Here is a 19,641-nt window from a genome sequence, read left to right on the forward strand (position 1 = left end):
CTATGGTACAGCACAAGAACTATATTCAACATCCTGTCATAAACCATAATGGAAAAGAATATATGTATAACTAAATTACTTTGCTGTATAGCAGAAATTAAACATAGCATTGTAAATCAATTATACTTCAATACAAGTTTCTAAAAAAGAAAGCAATTAAAATTGTGAACTAGGTCATTTGTACTTATGGACAGCTGTTATCAAGCCCACTCACATCCCCTTTCTACTTTTTCTATGTATCACTGCTAAATTAATTTTCTATGGCTTGGTCTTGATTGCCTGGCTCCCTTCTCAAAAAGCTTCCATGACCCCCCATTGTCTCTTGAATTACCTTCATATTCTTCTGGCACTTTATTCAAGGCTCCTTTGTGACAAGTACCAGGATGTTTTAATTTTTTTGGAGAGAAGAGATGAATTCATTGGACATGCACACACATTGAGTGGACTGAAGAGACAGGCACACAAAGCAGAAATGACTTCCAAATTAATTAATTTTCTACAGCTTGATTGCATGATTGCAAAAGCTTTCATAATTTCCCTGCCTCCCACCCCACCTGCTACTGTTGACTCTTGAATTGCCTTCAGATTACTTTAATTTGGTATTCAAGGCTCCTCATGAACTGGTTACCCTCAGATGGCTCAGAGGGTAAAGAATCTCCCTGGAATGCAGGAGATCCAAGTTCAGGAAGATCCCCTGAAGAAGGGAATGGCAACCAACTCCAATATTCTTGCCTGGAGATTTCCATGGACAGAGGAGCCTGGCGGGCTGCAGTCCATGGGGTCCCAAAGAGTCTGACGTGGCTGAGCAATTAACCTTTCACTTTCATGAACTGGATGGCCCACTTCACTTTTCTAGTCTTTGAAACCTTTCCTTAGATCAAGCTAGACTATTCATCTTTTCCAAATACCACTATACTTTTGACTCTATTTCCACCTGGAATACCCTTTTCTTCAGCAATTTCTGATAAAATTGTGTCTACTTTATAAGCCCCATCTGATATGCTATGAAGATTTTTCTTGTGTGTGTGTGAGAGAGAGTTCTGCTCTTTTGGAGTCTCTCATCTTGTGTAACGGTCTCTGCATTATGGAGATTGAAGTGCTTGTTTTAATTGCATTTCTTGTACTTAGAAAAGAAACATTTTTAAAGCTGCTATTTATTGAATCCTTTCTTTGTGCCAGGCAGTGAGAGGCATACAGAATTGTAATTGAGACGAGCGTAGAAGCAGATTGCCTGGGTTCGAAGCCCAGCACTGCCACTTACAGTCATGTAACCCTGGAAAAGGGCCCTCACCTGTCTGTACGTGTTTCCTCACCAGTGGCAAGTTTCTTATAAGGTTGTTAAGAGAATTTCCTGTGTTCATACAGAAAAAATATTTAGGACAGAGCTTGGCACACAGCAAACTCTCAATAGTGGCAATGACTATTTGCAAACAACATAGTATTTCATACTAAGAGAAACTCTTTGAGATTTATTAATTTCCCTCTTTTAAAAATGAGGAGAGTGAAACTCAGGGAAATTAAGCAATTTGCCCAAGACTGTGCAACTAATAATGGCAGAGCTGAGGTTTGAACCCTGGTCTTCTTGACTGGTGGCTCAGATGGTAAAGAATCTGCCTGCAATGCAGGAGACCTGGGTTTAGGCCTGGGTCAGGAAGATTCCCTGGAGAAGGGAATGGCAACCCATTCCAGTATTCTCTGGAGAATTCCATGCACAGACGAGCTTGGTGGGCTACAGTCCATGGGGTCGCAAAGAGTTGGACATGACTGAGAGACTGTATGCAGGTCAGGAAGCAACTGTTAGAACTGGACATGGAACAACAGACTGGTTCCAAATAGGAAACGGAGTACGTCAAGGCTGTATATTGTCACCCTGCTTATTTAACTTATATGTGGAGTACATCATGAGAAACGCTGGGCTGGAGGAAGCACAAGCTGGAATTAAGATTGCTGGGAGAAATATCAATAACCTCAGATATGCAGATGACACCCCCCTTATGGCAGAAAGTGAAGAGGAACTAAAAAGTCTCTTGATGAAAGTGAAAGAGGAGAGTGAAAAAGTTGGCTTAAAGCTCAACATTCAGAAAACTAAGATCATGGCATCTGGTCCCATCACCTCATGGGAAATAGATGGGGAGACAGTGGAAACAGTGTCAGACTTTATTTTTTGGGGCTCCAAAATCACTGCAGATGGTGACTGCAGCCATGAAATTAAAAGACGCTTACTCCTTGGAAGGAAAGTTATGACCAACCTAGATAGCATATTGAAAAGGAGACATTACTTTGCCAACAAAGGTCCATCTGGTCAAGGCTATGGTTTTTCTAGTGGTCATGTATGGATGTGAGAGTTGGACTGTGAAGAAAGCTGAGCGCCGAAAAATTGATGCTTTTGGGACTATGGTGTTGGAGAAGACTCTTGAGAGTCCCTTGGACTGCAAGGAGATCCAACCAGTCCATCCTAAAGGAGATCAGTCCTGGGTGTTCATTGGAAAGACTGATGCTGAAGCTGAAACTCCAATACTTTGGCCACCTCATGCGAAGAGTTGACTCATTGGAAAAGATCCTGATGCTGGGAGGGATTGGGGGCAGGAGGAGAAGGGGACGACAGAGGATGAGATGGCTGGATGGCATCACCGACTCGATGGTCATGAGTTTGAGTGAAGTTCGGGAGTTGGTGATGGACAGGGAGGCCTGGCGTGCTGCGGTTCATGGGGTTGCAAAAAGTCGGACATGACTGAGCGACTGAACTGGCTGAGACTAACACTGCTTGACTGCACTATGTGTTGCTCATTTAAAGAATTTTAGCATGGTGCCATGTACCCAGTAGGAGCTTAATACATATTTCTTGTGAAATGATGAGTATAAAAAAAAGTAGGCCTTTATGTGTTCTGATTTTGCCTCTGCTTTTTACTGGTGAATTTCAAGACATCCTTAAATCTTCCAAACTTCAGGTTTTCCTTCTTTAAGAGGGTGATAGTAATAACCATGCCAGAGAGTTAGGGAAGTAAATATATACATGGAGTGAGCTAACCCATGTCAGCAGCCTAACGTATGGAAAGTGCTGGATAAGTATGAGTTCCTTCTCTCACTTCTCTTATTATTATTATTTTAAAATTATTATCATTGTATTAGTCCAAGTTAACATACTGTGAGAGATGTGATTCTGATTACAATAGCCATATCAACCTTTCCCCCAAAAATGCTGCGACTACTGCTGCTAAGTCACTTCAGTCGTGTCCGACTCTGTGCGACCCCATCCCTGGGATTCTCCAGGCAAGAACACTGGAGTGGGTTGCCATTTCCTTCTCCAATGCATAAAAGTGAAAAGTGAAAGTGAAGTTGCTCAGTCATGTCTGACTCTTCGCGACCACATGGACTGCAGCCCACCAGGCTCCTCCGTCCATGGAATTTTCCAGGCAAGAGTACTGGAGTGGGGTGCCATTGCCTTCTCCGCCCCCAAAATGCTAGTCACTGTTATTCTAGTAATGCCATGAGGGAAGCAGCTTTATGTTAGTGGGCTTGATTTAGAAGGTTGAAGATATCTCTTTTTTACTTTCACCTTGCTGTGTTGCCTGAAGCTATATTGATCCCAGATTGGGTTGGTTAACCAATATCCTCTTTGAAAATGCAGTGTTATGGAAAGGTCTTATAAAGGAGTTAGTTTAATTTTATTGTTTTTCTCTTGACTTGATTTAAATCAGCCAACATTGGGCAGAAAAGGAGCTTTTGTTTGGAGGAGGAAGCATGAGGAAAAAGTATGTTTTTAAACTATAAAGATAGGTTTAAGCAGGAACTAAGTAGCATATAGGAGCATGGAACTAGGGGCCTGTAAGAGAGATGAGAGAGAATTTACAGTCTGAACAATCCCCAGATTGGATAATTAACCCTTAAATAATATTTGACTGCAGCACCAAGTTTCTTCTTGGACCTAATCTCAAGGGACAAATCTATTTAACAGAAAATGTTCCTTCTTACAATCGGATCATAAAGCATTTGTGATTAAACTACGCTTCTTTCTAAAAATTCATACCATGAAGTCAATGATAAATTGATGCCTTAGTCTAGACTTCAGTTCTCTTTTCAGGAAACTGATAGCAGCGGAAGAGTTTAGGTAATTTCTTCTACCTTCTCCTTAGAATACACCCATTTGGTAAACAGTTCTGTTGCATTATACCCATCTTCAAATTTCATAAAATATCTTCTGGTTTAAAATGTCAAGTGCTAACCTTTCATGACCCACTGGAGTCAGTGTTTCCCTCTTTCTGATGTGCTTGTAGGTTAAACAACAACAAGAAGGTCAGTGTCTGGCTCTCTGAGTAGTCCATCTAATTGAACTGAACTGTTTAACTGCCAGGATTGGGAGGCCAAAATGCAATTTGTTGAAATAATAAGCCCTGCAATGACAATTCCTACAAATGCTCATAATTCAACATTCTCTTTTCTTTGATTTATTGCTAGTACTAGTGCTCATTTGTGTCCAACACTTTATGGCCCCATGGATTGTAGCCCATCAGGCTCCTCTGCCCATGGACTTTTCCAGGCAAAAATATTGGAATGGGGTACCATTTCCTATTCCATGGGATCTTCCTGACCCTAGGATCGAACCAGCATCTCTTGCCTCTCCTGTGTTGGCAGGAGGATTCTTTACCACTAGCACCACTTGGGAAGCCCCTCTTTTCTTTCAGTTCAGTTGTGTGTGACTCTTTGCGACCCCATGGACTGCAGCACACCAGGCTTCCCTGTCCATCACCAACTCTCGGAGCTTGCTCAAACTCACGTCCATTGAGTTGGTGATGCCATCCAACCGTCTCATCCTCTGTCGTCCCCTTCTCCACCTGCCTTCAATCTTTCCCAGCATCACAGGGTCTTTTCAAATGAGTCAGCTCTTTGCATCAGGTGGCCAAATGATTGGAGTTTCAGCTTCAGCATCAGTCCTTCTAATGAATACTCAGGACTTATTTCCTTTACTTTAGGATTGACTGGTTTGATCTCCTTGCAGTCCAAGGGACTCTAAAGAGTCTTCTCTAATACCACAGTTCAAAAGTATCAATTCTTTGGCACTCAGCTTTCCTTAGAGTCCAACTCTCACATCCATACATGACTACTGGAAAAACCATAGCTTGGACTAGACAGACCTTTGTTGGCAAAGTAATGTCTCTGTTTTTTAATATGCTGTCTAGGTTGGTCATAGCTTTTCTTCCAAGGAGCAAGCGTCTTTTAATTTCATGGCTGCAGTCACCATCTGCAGTGATTTTGGAGCCCCCCCCAAAGAAGTCTCTCACTGTTTCCATTGTTTCCCCATCTATTTGCCATGAGGTGATGGGACCGGATGCCGTGGTCTTAGTTTTCTGAATGTTGAGTTTTAAGCCAAAATTTTTACTCTCCTCTTTCACTTTCGTCAAGAGGCTCTTTAGTTCTTCTTCACTTTCTGTCATAAGGGTGGTGTCATCTGCGTATCTGAGGTTATTGGTATTTCTCCCAGCAATCTTGATTCCAGCTTGTGCTTCATCCAGCCTGGCATTCACGTGATGTACTCTGCATGTAAGTTAAATAAGCAGGGTGACGATATGCAGCCTTGACGTACTCCTTTCCAGATTTGGAACCAGTCTGTTGTTCCCTGTCCAGTTCTAACTGTTGCTTCTTGACCGGCATACAGATTTCTCAAGAGGCAGGTCAGGTGTCTGGTATTCCCATCTCTTGAAGAATTTTCCACAGTTTGTTGTTGTCGACACAGTAGCTTGCCCCGGTGCGTGCCCATTTCCTCGAGTGCTACTGGAGCTACTGTAACTCCCTAGTTATCAAATGATGCGGTAAATAGGAGAAGCTTCAGCCCTTCAGGGAATTTTTGGTTTATAGTCATCATCCCTTGTCTAATATCCTTGATGTATTTTTAGGAACCACATTAGCTAGGGACTTCTAATCTGGTCTAACACCCTATTCAGTCAACAAAAATTGGTGATTAAACACAGATTTACAAGATGGAAATAAAAATACATCAAAGCACAAAGGAAAAACAGATCCTTTTAAGGCTGGAGTGTCACTGAATCAAATAGGCTGGCCTGTGGTCAGATTTACTTTTAGAGGTATGTAGGATCAGGTGGGTTGAGGAGGAAAATGTTAGTAATACAGCTGAAGAGTGAATTTGTCACTCTTGGTTTAGACGTAGTGATGGGATGCTGAGCTTAGAGTACACATGTCCTATTTTCTCCGTAATTTAGTATAATTTAGATGTTACACAAAAGAGCATGATTGTTTATCACCCGCTTCCTTTGAAAACGATTCTAAAACTGGAGTCATAGTTTTGTACAGACTTATTTGAGACAAATGCTGGGTTGACAGGCAAAGGTTCCTTCTAAATATAAAATTAAATGAAATTTCCAGGTTCTATTCTGAAATCTGCAAGTCTCAGTTGGTATTTTAGTGTAGAAGGTGTATAAATGCAAATGCACCCCAAGTTCCCTAGGGCCGACCAGTCAGCGAGTACAAATGAGGGCGTATCCTTGTGAGTATCCACATTTTGCTGGCTCAGTGGCCTTCAACTAAAAAACTGGAAGACCTCAGCATTTTCCTCCCTGAAAGTCTCTCCTCACCTTTTCTGGCAGAGCCCAGGAGGGATGTCATATGTGCTGCGAATGAGCTTACCATGTTCCAGTGTAAGCTCCTTATTACTGGCCACTGCACACATTTACTTTTTAACCACCATTCACAGATTGCTACTGCCAGGCCCGGTGTCCGGTGTTCAATATGCATATCCTCATTTATGAATGAATGAATTCTCCCAGCCACCTGATGGGACAGGCATTAACACCCGTTTTACCGACAAAGAAACAGAGATTAAAAGACATGGATCTTAAATGGCATTATTCAGACTCACTCATTAATTGATTCAACAAATTGCTGCTCAAAGGTAATTCACCTTTGAGCGTGGTGCCTTCTCACACCCTGTTCCTGGGCCCAGTGAGATAAAAACCGAATTGAGAGTACGTTTTAGAAACTTTTATAGCCATGACAGCAAACCCCTGCTCACTCGTTTGTATCCTGCATGCCTTTGCTTTCATTGTTTCGGGAGTGCGTTTTTATTGCCTTTTACAATTTTTTTTGCAAACCAACCAAGGTGCTGTTGAAGTGCTAGGCTGCACTCAGGGCTCCCTGTTCTCAGGTTTGTAATCCGTTGGGGGAGGTGGAGATAGACAATAAACAAAACAAGAAATAAAAAAGATTGTTTCAAATAGGCTCTGATGGTAGTAAACCAGGGTTGTGTGAAATCAGAATGGCTGGAGTGTGGGTGGGCATCTTGGGGGGTGCCCAGGAAGCCGTTTAGAGAAGTAATATTTGAGCTGAGATCAGAGTGGAAGGGAGCCAGCCACCTGCAGATCTGGAGAACGAGTGTTACTGGCACAAGGAACAGCAAAGGTAAAAATCCTGAAGCCAAAAGGAGCTTGGATTGTTTCAGGAACAGAAAGAAAGTCTGTGCGGCTGACATATAGTTACCAGTGGGAATGAAATCAGAGAGAAAGCTGGAGGGGAGACCAAGCCCCGGCCAGGTAGAGTCTCGTGTGCTGTAGTAACGGTTTAGTTTTTTTTTTTTAATTACTTAATTTATTTTAATTGGAGGCTAATTACTTTATTGTGGTGGGTTTTGCCATACATCAACATGAATCAGCCACGGGTGTACATGTATCTCCCATCCTGAGCCCCCCCCCATCTTCCTCCCCACCCCATCCCTCTGGGTGTTCGAGGGCACCCGCTTTAGTGCCCTGCTTCATGCATCAAACTTGCACTGATCATCTATTTTACATATGGTAATATACATGTTTCAGCGCTCTTCTCTCAAATCATCCTAGTTTTATTCTGACAGTAACCAACACCCACTGGAGGATTTTAAGCAGGGGCATGATGGATCAGATTCACATTTTAAAACTTCCCTTCTGCTGCTTTGTAGATGGTGAGTTATAAGTCGGCAGGAGAGACATCAGAAAGAGAAACTGGGATGCCTCTGCAGGGATGTAGGGGGAAAGGATGGTGGCTTGGAGGAGGGTGGAGCAGTGAAGGGATTACGAGTGGGCAAACTCACAGACTATTTTAGAGGAGGGATTGACAGGAATTACTGATGGAGTGGGGTCAGACAGTGAGGGAGGGAGAGCACCTTGGAGGAGAGGGAGGGCTGTGGTTCTGTTTAGGGAGATGGCGGGGGGAGTGGAGGGAACAGGTGTTGGAGTGGGAATAACATCATGGGTTCTGTTAGCACATGTTAATTTGAGATGCCTCTGAAACGTTCAAGAGGGGTGGACAAGCAGGCAGCTGGACATCTGAGTCTATTCCAGGGGACAGTTAAGGCACACACTTTCCACTGGGGATTTGTCAGTGTAAAGCTTAGGGACATCACCTAGGAAGAGATGTAGATGATGAAGCAATGCTACTCAAAGGTGGTCCACCTTTGAGTGTGGTGCCTGCCCATGCCCTGTTACTGGTCCCAGTGAGATAAAAACAGAACAGTAAGTTTCAGGAACTTTTAGTTACAGCAAACGCCTGATTAGTAGCTTGTACTCTGTATGCCTTTGATTCCGTTGTTTTGGTAATATGTTGTTATTGCATTTTACAATAATATCGTTCTGCAGGGGATTGGAAATTAACACAAAAACACCTGACCCTTTTCCCCAGACAATTGGGGAACACTGATCTGAGGTTTAGAGGTTAAACAGGGGAGGAAGAGATGGAAACCGAGCCTGAGAATAGATGGCCAGTGAGGTAGAAGGGAAACTTTGATTTTCCTTTGGTTGGAATCTCATCTGACTCCAAGGCACAGGGCCTTCACTGTGATGATTACTGCCTTCTTCCCTCGTCAGTGACCATCACAAGGCCCATGATATAACATCAACAGAGCTGTGATCCTAGACAAAGCTTTGGTCTCCCAAGCGGTCAACCTAGGTTGCTAGGAGGGACATGAGAAGGGTCTTTTCCTCAAGTGCTCGTCTCACTTTGTCACTTGGGTCCCCAGAGAAACCCGATTTATGTGTTAGGGTTCTAAAAAATAGTTTATAAGGTCCCTACAGAAAGCAGTCTTTTCTTCTTGGGCATTAGCCCCTCTTTTTATAGACGTCAGACCCTGCCTATGTGGCAGAGCTAAGAGACAAGGCCATTCTGTATCCCATCTCCCAGGATCCATCCTCTTTGCTGCATATCAGCCCCCACAAATAAGGGTCCATGATGGGGGAACAGAAGGCAGAAACAGCTGCAGGCTTGCTCAGCCAGCCCTGATCTTTTTTTCCCCCCCCCATTTCACTTATTTATTTATTTCTGGCCGTGCTTGGTCTTCGTCGCTGCACGGGCTTTTCTCTAGTTGCGGCAAGTGGGGGTTGCTCGCTGGCGGCAGTGCTCGGGCTTCTCATTGCGGTGGCTTCTCTTGTTGCAGAGCACAAGCTCAGTAATTGTGACACAGGGGCTCAGTGGCCCCACAGCATGTGGCATCTTCCCAGATCAGGGCGCGAACCCACGTCTCCTGCATCGGAAGGTGGGCTCTTTACCGCTTAGCCCCCAGGGAAGCCCCCAGCCCTGGTCTTGGACACAAGCTTTGGGGTTTCTGTTTTTCGAGTGTATTCCTGTGCTGTGCTCACGTGCTTAGTTGTCTCCGACTTTTTGCGGCCCTGGGGACTATAGCCCGCCAGGCTCCTCTCTCCATGGAATTTTCCAGGCAAGAATACTGGAGTGGGTTACCATTTCCTTCTCCAGGGGATCTTCCTGACCCTGGGATCGAACTTGAGTCTCTTGTCTCTCCTGCCAATGATTGGCAGACGGATTCTTTACCACTAGCACCACCTGGGAAGCCCAAGTGTGTTATTGACTAACAGTTACTTCCCTAGAATATCTTTGAAAAGTACTCACTCGATTTTTAGAGATTTAAAATTTTCTCAAGCTTTGAGAAGAAAAAAAAGTGTCAAGAGAAAACAAAGAACTAAAGAACTAAAAATGTATTATCTTACCATTTGTACTGAATTAAAATTGAGTTTAAAAATTATTATTTCACAGAAAGATCTGAGATGGTTATATCTAATTTATGCAAGTAATCTGGCAGTGTATCTGAATTTGGCAATTTGAACTTCAAAAAGTACAAGTGGTTCTACTGCTGACCTTTAGTTTTTCTGAGTTCTAAAATATATGACACCTTTAATAGCTAATTGAGTCACTTGCTCTGAGGATATTTCTATGCAGACAGTCAGGACACTTGGTATAACCCTAATGCTACCTAGGTTTCATTGCACCCTAATCTACATCAATAGAAAAGAAATTTTAAATTCTCAAAGCCATTCTAAATCTTCATTTTTCAGCAAAATTACCTTGAAGTTGCTTTTCCTAGTTGCTTTAACTCTGATTTATTCACATTAGTGCTACTGCTTATATCCTCACATATAATAATAGCAACAATAATAATTTAAATACATTACTTCTTAGTGGTAGTAGTGGTAATGCTAATAATTAAAAAACTAAGGTTTGTTGAGGTACTGTGTGCAAAGCAGTATTCTAAGATATTTATACAAATTAGTGCATTCATAATCTTTGAGGTATATCTTAATCTGTTTAAGCTACTATAACTATAGTTATAGTCTGAGTAAGGCTGAGTAAGCTACCCTGGTGGCTCAGTGGTAAAGAATCCAGTTGCCAATGCAGGAGACATGGGTTCGATCCCTGGCTTGGGAGTATCCGGAGAAGGAAATGGCAACCCACTCCAGTATTCTTGCCTGGGAAATCCCATGGACAGAGGAGCCTGGCTTGCTACAGTCCATAGGGTTTCAAAGAGTCAGAAGCAACTGAGTGACTAAACAACAATAGTCTGAGTGACACTTTGCAATTAACTGATTGTATAATATTTAAAATAAAATAAACACAGCCATAACATTTTTCAAGGGCTTTCAAAGAACTGTTAGTAAAGCCGTTTAGAAAATAATGCCAAATATAAAAATTAAGTACTGTTTTATTTTGTCTTAGACCATTTCTGTTTCCTAAGGTGAGAATCAGTTTGAGATAGGCTAGCTTACTACCAAAGTTAGCAAAATCTGTGAGATCTGTGAGACTTAAGGGTAGAAGCGGACTTCCCTGGTGGCTCAGTGGTAAAAAAAAATCCGCCTGCCAATGCAGGAGACACGGATTTGATCCCTGATCTGGGAAGATCCCTCATACCTTGGAGCACAACTAAGCCCATGTGCCGCAACTAATGAGCCTGTGCTCTGGAGGCCGGGAGCCACAACTGCTGATCCCGCGTGCCACAGCGACTGAGGCCCTCGCGCCCCAGAGCCCATGCTCCTCAACCAGAGATGCCGCCATAATGAGAAGCCCCGTCACCGCAACTAGAGAAAAAGGCCACACAGCAACAAAGACCCAGCACAGCCTAAAATAAAGAAGTAAAATTAGCTTTGCGCAGTGACAGTATCGTAGCCAATGAGGTTTATCCGAGGCGCGATTATTGCTAAAAAAAAAAAAAAAAAAGAAGTAAAATTATTAAAAAAAGAAACAAAAAAGGGTAGAAGCAATCTACTTTGTCCTACCAGTAACCCTAAACATTCTTGTTAAATATAGAAAGTCCAGAGTTGTGAAAGTCCACAAGATTTTGTTTCACGTATTTGACAAAAAGGTAATTTTTCTTTTGTTATAGTTTTGCATAAACAACTTTCTGTGGCTATAAAACTTCTCCAGGATTCTCTTCATGACCTCATAATATTCCAGTGAATGAATCTGAAGACATGTGAACATATGGTTTCCTGAAAGGCTGTATCATTTTAATCTTCTTCTAACAGTTTGTAATATTGTCCCCACAGTTTCTGGGTTTTAACTTCAAATAATCTCTGTCAGTTATTTGTGGGGAAGAAAAAGAATCTTATTCAAACTTACATGCTTTTGGTTAGGAACGATTCTGACCTTTGCCCATATACTGCTTTTTGAGAATTGCCTGATTTTTTATGATGGGAGGTTGAGGGGTGTGGATAGGAGAATGTCCCTCCACTTTTTTTTCTAAAGAACCATTTAGCCATTTAACCATTTTCCTGACATATGTGATACATATACCTTCCCAGTTTTTGGCAGGTCTTTTGATTTTAAATCTAGTACACTTTCACTGTTTTAATGGCTTGTTTCTAAGAATAAGGCTATCAAAGCTGTTGTCTAATAGAATTCTTTATAATGACTCGCAAGCTGTGAATCACTGTTAACAAGTGGTTTCCAAAGTGCTAAGACCTCATCACCATTGATTTTCAGTCTATATATACTTCACCTCAGAAAAGCAGAACTTTTTATTTCAAAGATTGGTTTGCATATCAGCTCTAAGTGACTACTTCCAATTGGTACAGTATTTATTTGCCTGTACCTTTAAAGTTGAGGCTTCAGCCACTCCTTTGAAGTGAAGTGAAAGTCGCTCAGTTGTGTCTGACTCTTTGCAACCCCATGGACTATACAGTCCATGGAATTCTCTAGTCCAGAATACTGGAGTGGGTAACCTTTCCCTTCTCCGGAGAATCTCCCCAACCCAGGGATCGAACTGGGGTCTCCCACGTTGCAGGCGGATTCTTTACCAACTGAGCTATCAGGGAAGCCCCCAGCTGTTCCTTTCCATACCCTCAAATTTCCATTTTTTAACACTCACCCCTTGGAGGATGTGTAGTAGTTGGGATTTAATGATGCCCAGATTTCCTCCTTGGTAGAATAAGAAAGACTTCCGGGAAGTAGTGGAAGTCCCCTAGGACTACTTCTTTCCATACAGTCCCAAGCAAAGAGGCAACAAATTTCCCTAAGAGAATGTAAGCAAGGGGTAAAACTTCTGCTAAAGATCTATGACTGTCTGTGTTAATATTCCTGTTTTGCAGTACATGTATGTACTACATGTATGAAAAACAACAAATCTGTTCTTAAAAGGAATTCTTACTAATAACTAATGAAATGGGTATTAATAAAATTTTGAGGTACCTATACTAACATGTGCCAGACTTAGTGAAGAACTGTGGAAATATGTATTCAACCATCTACTACATTGTGGGAGAGTCTCCAATGATTGCCTAGAAACACAAATTGTTTTGATGACCATTCTTTCTCAGTGTCCTATAATTGGATATTGTATATTCAGTTTAAGACTTTAAAAAAAATTGGTCCTGATAGGTTTGTTTTTATTTCAGAAATGACTCTCCGTATCCTAGCTGAAGATAGGGAGTTCATCCAGTGGATTAAAGATCCGTGCTTTTATGCCATCCTGTTACTTGATAATTTGCCAGTAGAAATGTGCACTAACCAGACAAGATCTTGGTTGAGCTTCCTTTAACTCCAGTAGCTGTATTCAGTTGATTTGCTAGTGTTGAAGCAAGGACCTGACATTGCCTGAATGCCAGCTGACCTGGCATTTGACCATCTGAAGTGGGAAATTGCCAATCCAGTGCATTCATGTCAGCCAAAATGTCTTTACTGTGCCTATTTGTTAAGCAGATTATTTTCCCCTTGACCTGGATTTCAAGAATCAAGAAAACACGGTAAAAGCAATGCATGTATAATATAAAAAGAAAGAAAATCAACCAGTACTGAATGGAATTATATTATATGCATATATACAATATATATATATACATATATATATATATATATAATGTATGTAAAAACTACATTGCTCTTTCTCCATCCATTACTGTTAGACTTCTCACTAGGAAAGACAAAAGATGTAGTATCCTTACTATATCTCTGCCTAGTTGTTTGTCCCACACAACGTTTTATTATTTTTATTATAACATAAGTCTTTAATTTAAAAAATTATACTTTTACCCCAACTTCTTGCTCTATCAGCTCTGGAATCTATGGACTCAATGGACTCACTAAGATGTAAGCTGAGAAACTAAGGTCCCTAATTACTGTCAACCTCACCTTCACTCCAGTCCCTGAGTTCCATCAGTTCCACACTGTTTCTTTATTATCACAATTTGACACTTACATTCTGATGTTATTATAAACTTGCCCTGCTTTGTCTGTTGGCTTATTCTAAATATTAGAGAAAGAAATGCAGTGCCATAGAATCAGAGTTGTGCTTCTTTAAGGAGAATGTTCAAAGCATTAAGGTCAAATGGATTCTCTTTTCTTACATTCCACAATTACTCACAATCACATCACCTTAAAATTATTTTTCCAGGTAATGCCTTTATTGTAGCTTCTCTGCCCATTCTGGAGAATAGGCACCTGTAGGAGCCGTTCTCTTTTGTGATTAGAGAAAAGACATTAATATTTTCCCCATGTTACAAAGATCTTTTAGCTTCTTAATCGTACGATCATTTGAAGAGGATTATTTCTCTTGTTTGTCTTAAACAAAGTATGTTCTTGCTCATCATGACCACTCCATTAAAAAATAACAAACTGACCATCCTTTCCTTTGTCATCCAGAAATCCTCATTTTCCCAGCTGTACTTCAGTTTCTGTCCCTTATAGATCCAGCTCAGAGTTTATGCCTGAAATTGTCATTTTTTACCCCTTTTCAGTTTTGAGGTAAAACACAGCTAGTAAAGTGTAATTGGATTAAAGAAGACCCATATCTATTCAGGTAAAGTCATCAAAAGCTGTTGGCTATTACCTCTGCCATTTCCCTTCTTAAGCCAAGAGAATAAAAGGATTTTGTAATTATTCTCTCTTTTATTTAATGACTGGAGGGGATAAACTACTGCATTAGCTTTTGCCCACATTTGCACCTTTTTCCAAGGACATCTTATTTGGCTTTGAACAAATGATTGTTTCCCTAGCTGTTTCAAATTTCTCCCATCTCCAATTTGGAAAGCATAATGCTTGCATTTTTATCTTATTGGGATATAATTCACATACCATAAAATTTACCTTTTTAAAGTGAATAATTTAGTTGTTTTTAGTAAAATCAAAAGATGGTACAACTTAATTGTAATCTATTTTAATATCTACAAAAGTGGATAAAATGGTAGCATGAAAACCCATATATCTGTTACCTAGAATGAATGGCTATAATGGCACCTTTAAAAAATTTTAATTTTTAATTTTTTAAATTGAAGTATAGTTGATTTACAATATTGTATAAATATACATACATATAATTTCCTTTTCACATTCTCTTCCATTATAGATTATGACAAGTTACAGAATATAGTTCCCTATACTATACAGTGGGTCCTTGTTGGCTATCTATTGTGTGCATATATAGTAGTCTGTATCTATTGATCCCCAACTCCTACCTTATCCCTCTTCCCCCTTTACCTTTGTTACTATAAGTTTGTTTTATATGTTTGTGAATCTGTTTCTATTTTGTAAATAAGTTCATTTGTGTCACTTTTTTTTTAGATTTCGTATAGAAGTGATATGATATTTGTTCCTCGTCTGACTTACTTCACTTAGATAATCTCTAGGTCCATCCATGTTGCTACAAATGGTATTATTTTATTCTTTTTTAATGACTGAGGAATATTCCATTGTATATATCCACCACATCTTCTTTATATAATGGCAGGTTTTTTTGCTAGAATGGTCCTGAGGCTGAACTAATGTTGAAGAAATGTTAGATATGAGAAGTATACTAACTTTATAAATGCAAAGTATTTTATTGCATGGATATGCAAGTGTGAAATCATTCAATTTTTAGCCACTGTCTCTGAAGACCATAATTATTCAGACCTATCTGAATGTTCTTTGTGCTGTGTTGCAACAAGTTTAGAGGTTTCTTTATTGGGTGGCTTTGAACTTTATTTTAATGTTTTGAAGTGGTGGTAAAAATTCTTAAAAAAAAAAAACCTTCTTAGTGATATTTGTACCTGTTGATAAAACAAGGTTAGAATTTTCCTTCAATTTGGATAAGCATGAAGCAAGATATGAACAGGCCTAGGATTCCTGATAGGGGGATTTAGAATTATAACTGCCATTGTGTTGAAACCAAGAAGTCAGGAAGCACTAAGAATGATGCAAGTTTCAAAGGTCAAGGCAGAACAGTGCCTGGAATTCAACAGATCAGAAGACTTGAAAAAAAGGTTTTTCCAAATTGAGCAGGCACTATCTATTTTGTGCCTGTTTTATTTCTTGCTGATGCTAGCTGCCACAGTCCCACAGAGGAATCTGGAACATGCCAATACACTTTCATTTTTCAGCGTTACTAGAATTTTCACCAACATCATTGTTTGAAACTATTTCAGATAAATATATTTTAAGCATTACATTAAAATCATTGCGTTGCATTGGCTTTTTAAACACCCCAAGTGGTAAAGTTATATTTCTAGCTGCATGTGGGTCACTAGGTTTCAGAGCATTGTTATGTTTTTATAGTCAACCCTGGCATGCGTACTGCTAATCTCAATGTGCTTCGTGGATTCAGGTTTAGGTAGCTGGCACTGGATACACTGCTTATATTTTTCCCAGCACAAATGTCTCCTTTATTATTTAAAAATGGTTAAGGAGTATATGTCATTGTCAACTTTTTTTGGAAGCATAATTGACTTATAATATTATATTGGTTACCGATGTATAGCAGAGTGATTTGATATTTTTATACATTACAAAATGATGACCGCAAGTCTAGTTACCATCTGTCACCACACAAAGTTATTACAATAAATAATTATCAGTTTTATTACTTCTTAAGCAGGGACTTAAAAGGGACTGAAACAACCTTAAAGTTGTTGTTTTTTACACAAATTAGTCAGCCAACACACTCATCTAGTGGTCTGTTTTGTTTGGCTTGATAATCAAACCCCAAATGGCAATGAGAATTAACTCACTATGGCCCACTTATTACATTCTGATTGATGAGGTCGTTGCTTAATACCAACAGTATCTGTACTTTATCTCCTATCTCGGCGTCAGGCTCCTCCTCACAGATGACAGATGGTATAATAGTGGATTTCAAAACCAGTGCCTCCTGGTTCCTGGGGGTGCAGTTGAGGATTATGGAAATGGTTCTAGAAAAAACCACCACCTGTCACAATCTCTTTTGCAGAAACCCTAGCTCTCTCTGTAGGTACATAATCTAAAACCGTTCCTTTGCCAACAGGCTTCAATGCCTCACTGCTCCACACGCGACATGGCAGGGAGATCTACTGGCTTTCCATTGGTAAAGGATGTGCTGTTAGATATTTTGAGAGTACTATAGAGATTTGTGATTACTCATTCACATTCCTACACCTAGTCCCCATATGGACAGAGACACACACACTATGTTGTAATATTTGTCTATTGGATTCTACTTCCCACTTTGCAAATACAACTTGGACTTGACCACAACAGCAGTTTCACGAAAACACTTTTCCATCCCAAGACCAATCATTTATATTTCTGAATATAATAAAAATACAAATGAAAAAAATAAATGGGATTCCAACTGGATCCAAATCCCTGGAACATATTGAAAGTGGAAATTTGTTTTGTTTTGTTTATCTGTGTCCAGAAGAAATTACTGACAGTGCTTTACTGCCTCTGCAGATAACAAAATAAATCATCTTAGCTCCCTGGGGAAATCATTGGTGTTTACTGAGACCCTTCAGCATTATTCCAAGTAGAAGCCTGCTTCCCTCTCTTCATACCATTCCCTTTCCCTGAAACATAATAGGAAGTGACTGGAGGACTTGAGTGAACTTCCTACATTTTGAACCTCTCAAAGGCAGAGATTCAAGGATCCATCTTACTTTTGAAAACCTCTGCAGTACCTACAACTGCATTGTATACACGGTGTTGTATAGTCACCAAGTCATGTCCCACTCTTTGAGACCCTATGGACTGTAGCTTTCCCAAGCAAGAATACTGCAGTGGGTTGCCATTTCCTCCCCCAAGGGAACTTCTTGACCCAGGGTTCAAATCCATGTCTCCTGCATTGGCAGGCAGATTCTTTACTGCTGAGCCCTCAGGGAAGTTGTGTACATGGTAGGGGAAAAGAGATTTCAAAGTTGTACTTGCTAACTTGCTTCCTTTAAGGCAGTCTTGTGAACTGCTTGAAATCCTTTCTCCAACTAGTGTAGACGGTTCGTCTTCACTTAAAAACTATCCCAGGCAAGAACTTTCTTAACCTTTTGAGTATATTTCATAATCATTAGGTATTTACTGTTTTTACTTGATGAAAGATATACTGAAGAGAGCTTACCTTCAGGAAACTTACCCATCAGTAGGAAAGAAGTCTTAACCTTTTGAAAACTCAACAATCCATGTAAGGTAATCTATTGAGGATTTGATGCCATGATAAGTGAAGTCATGGACAGGAAATGACATTACCCATTATGTGTCCAGTGGTCAGGGAAGACTTCCTCCCATGGGAAGTTGGACTGAATCTCAGTGGATTGGATGGATTTTGGAAAACTGAGGTGTGAGGAGGGCCTTTCAGGAAGGATGAGGGGAGCAGAGTGTGAGAGCTGGGGAGACTACAGGGAATTTTGGAGAGAAACTGAAGAAGACCAGTTTGACTAGAATAGTGATTTGAGAGAGTGAATCATCATAGATAAGGCTGGAAAGTAGGTTAGGAGCATATTGTGGAGAACGATGAATGTAAGGTTATGCGGTTTGGACTTTGCTGTGTAAACAGAAAACCGTTTGGAAGCTTTTTAAACAAGAGAATGACACAATCTCAGTGGTAGTTTTGGAAGAGTTGATGGGGAGCCAGGTACAGGAAGAATTAAATTAGTTGGGAGGGAATTGGGCAAAGATCAGAGGCCAGAAGAAACGGTTAGGGTGTCTGAGTCCACCTATTAAAGTCTCAAGGTCCTGAAATAGGGAGTTAGTGATGGAAATACAAAGGAAGAATGAGACGCCAAACATGTTTTACTTGCATATGATAACAGCAGGGAGTCTGTTTCTGACACAGGTAGTGTTGGGCAGAAATAACTGGTCTGTTTCTTACTGGGGACAAATGAGTCTTTTACCTAATTATAAGGAGACTGAATTTGGATGTCGTAAATCAGTTTTCCCACGCATCACTTTTGTTCTTTGGGTTCTGAAGAAAATGGGGTGTGACATCTCTAAGTCTTTCCTCAGCAGGGTTCAATTCGCCACATAAATAAATAACTTTAGCCCAGCATGCTACAAGAAGGCTGACTTTTAAATTGTTTAGTTTGGCTGGTTAAATTAATTCCAGAGTCTAAACATTAGATCTTCAAAGGGCATGTTTTCGCTTGGGGTACTTTGTTACAGTGGCTGAATTACATATGATCAAGCTACATGAGCTGTGGGTTACAGTATTTTTTTCCTAAAGGGCAGTTTTTTTGGACCAGGTTGGTGGTGCTAGACCATTCAGTCAAAGAATTCAGAATAGTTACAATTTCCCCTGTTGTCCCTGTTTAGGGCTCTTTCCTCTATTCCCCACCCTCATCCCATCACTTGTCTAATTCACACACTACCTGGCACCCTACCAAATCTTCCTTAAACACCACTGAGATTGTGTCACTCACTTGTTCAAAAACCTCCTCAATGGTTTTGTTTATGTAGCAAAGTCCAAACTCTATAAGCTTACACTCGTGGTCCTCCATGCTATGATCCTAATTTTGTTGTTCAGTTGCTAAGTTGTGTCAGACTCTTGTGACTCCATGGAATGCAACATGCCAGGCTTCCCTGTTCTTCACTATCTCCTGGAGTTTGCTCAAACTCATGTCCATTGAGTTGATGATGCCATCCAACCATCTCATCCTCTGTTGTCCCCTT

General features: G+C 40.5%; 1 protein-coding gene and 1 pseudogene across 1 annotated transcript in view; both read left to right on the forward strand.

The window, feature by feature from the left end:
- The window catches only part of ABLIM1 (actin binding LIM protein 1), a 327,992-nt gene that overhangs the window by 22,247 nt on the left and 286,104 nt on the right, over positions 1-19,641 (forward strand). The gene's annotated exons all lie outside the window — the stretch shown is intronic.
- On the forward strand, positions 11,402-11,481 carry LOC122446958 (annotated as a pseudogene).

This window comes from Cervus canadensis, chromosome 8, assembly GCF_019320065.1.
Source record: "Cervus canadensis isolate Bull #8, Minnesota chromosome 8, ASM1932006v1, whole genome shotgun sequence".
NCBI classification, from domain to species: Eukaryota; Metazoa; Chordata; class Mammalia; order Artiodactyla; family Cervidae; genus Cervus; species Cervus canadensis.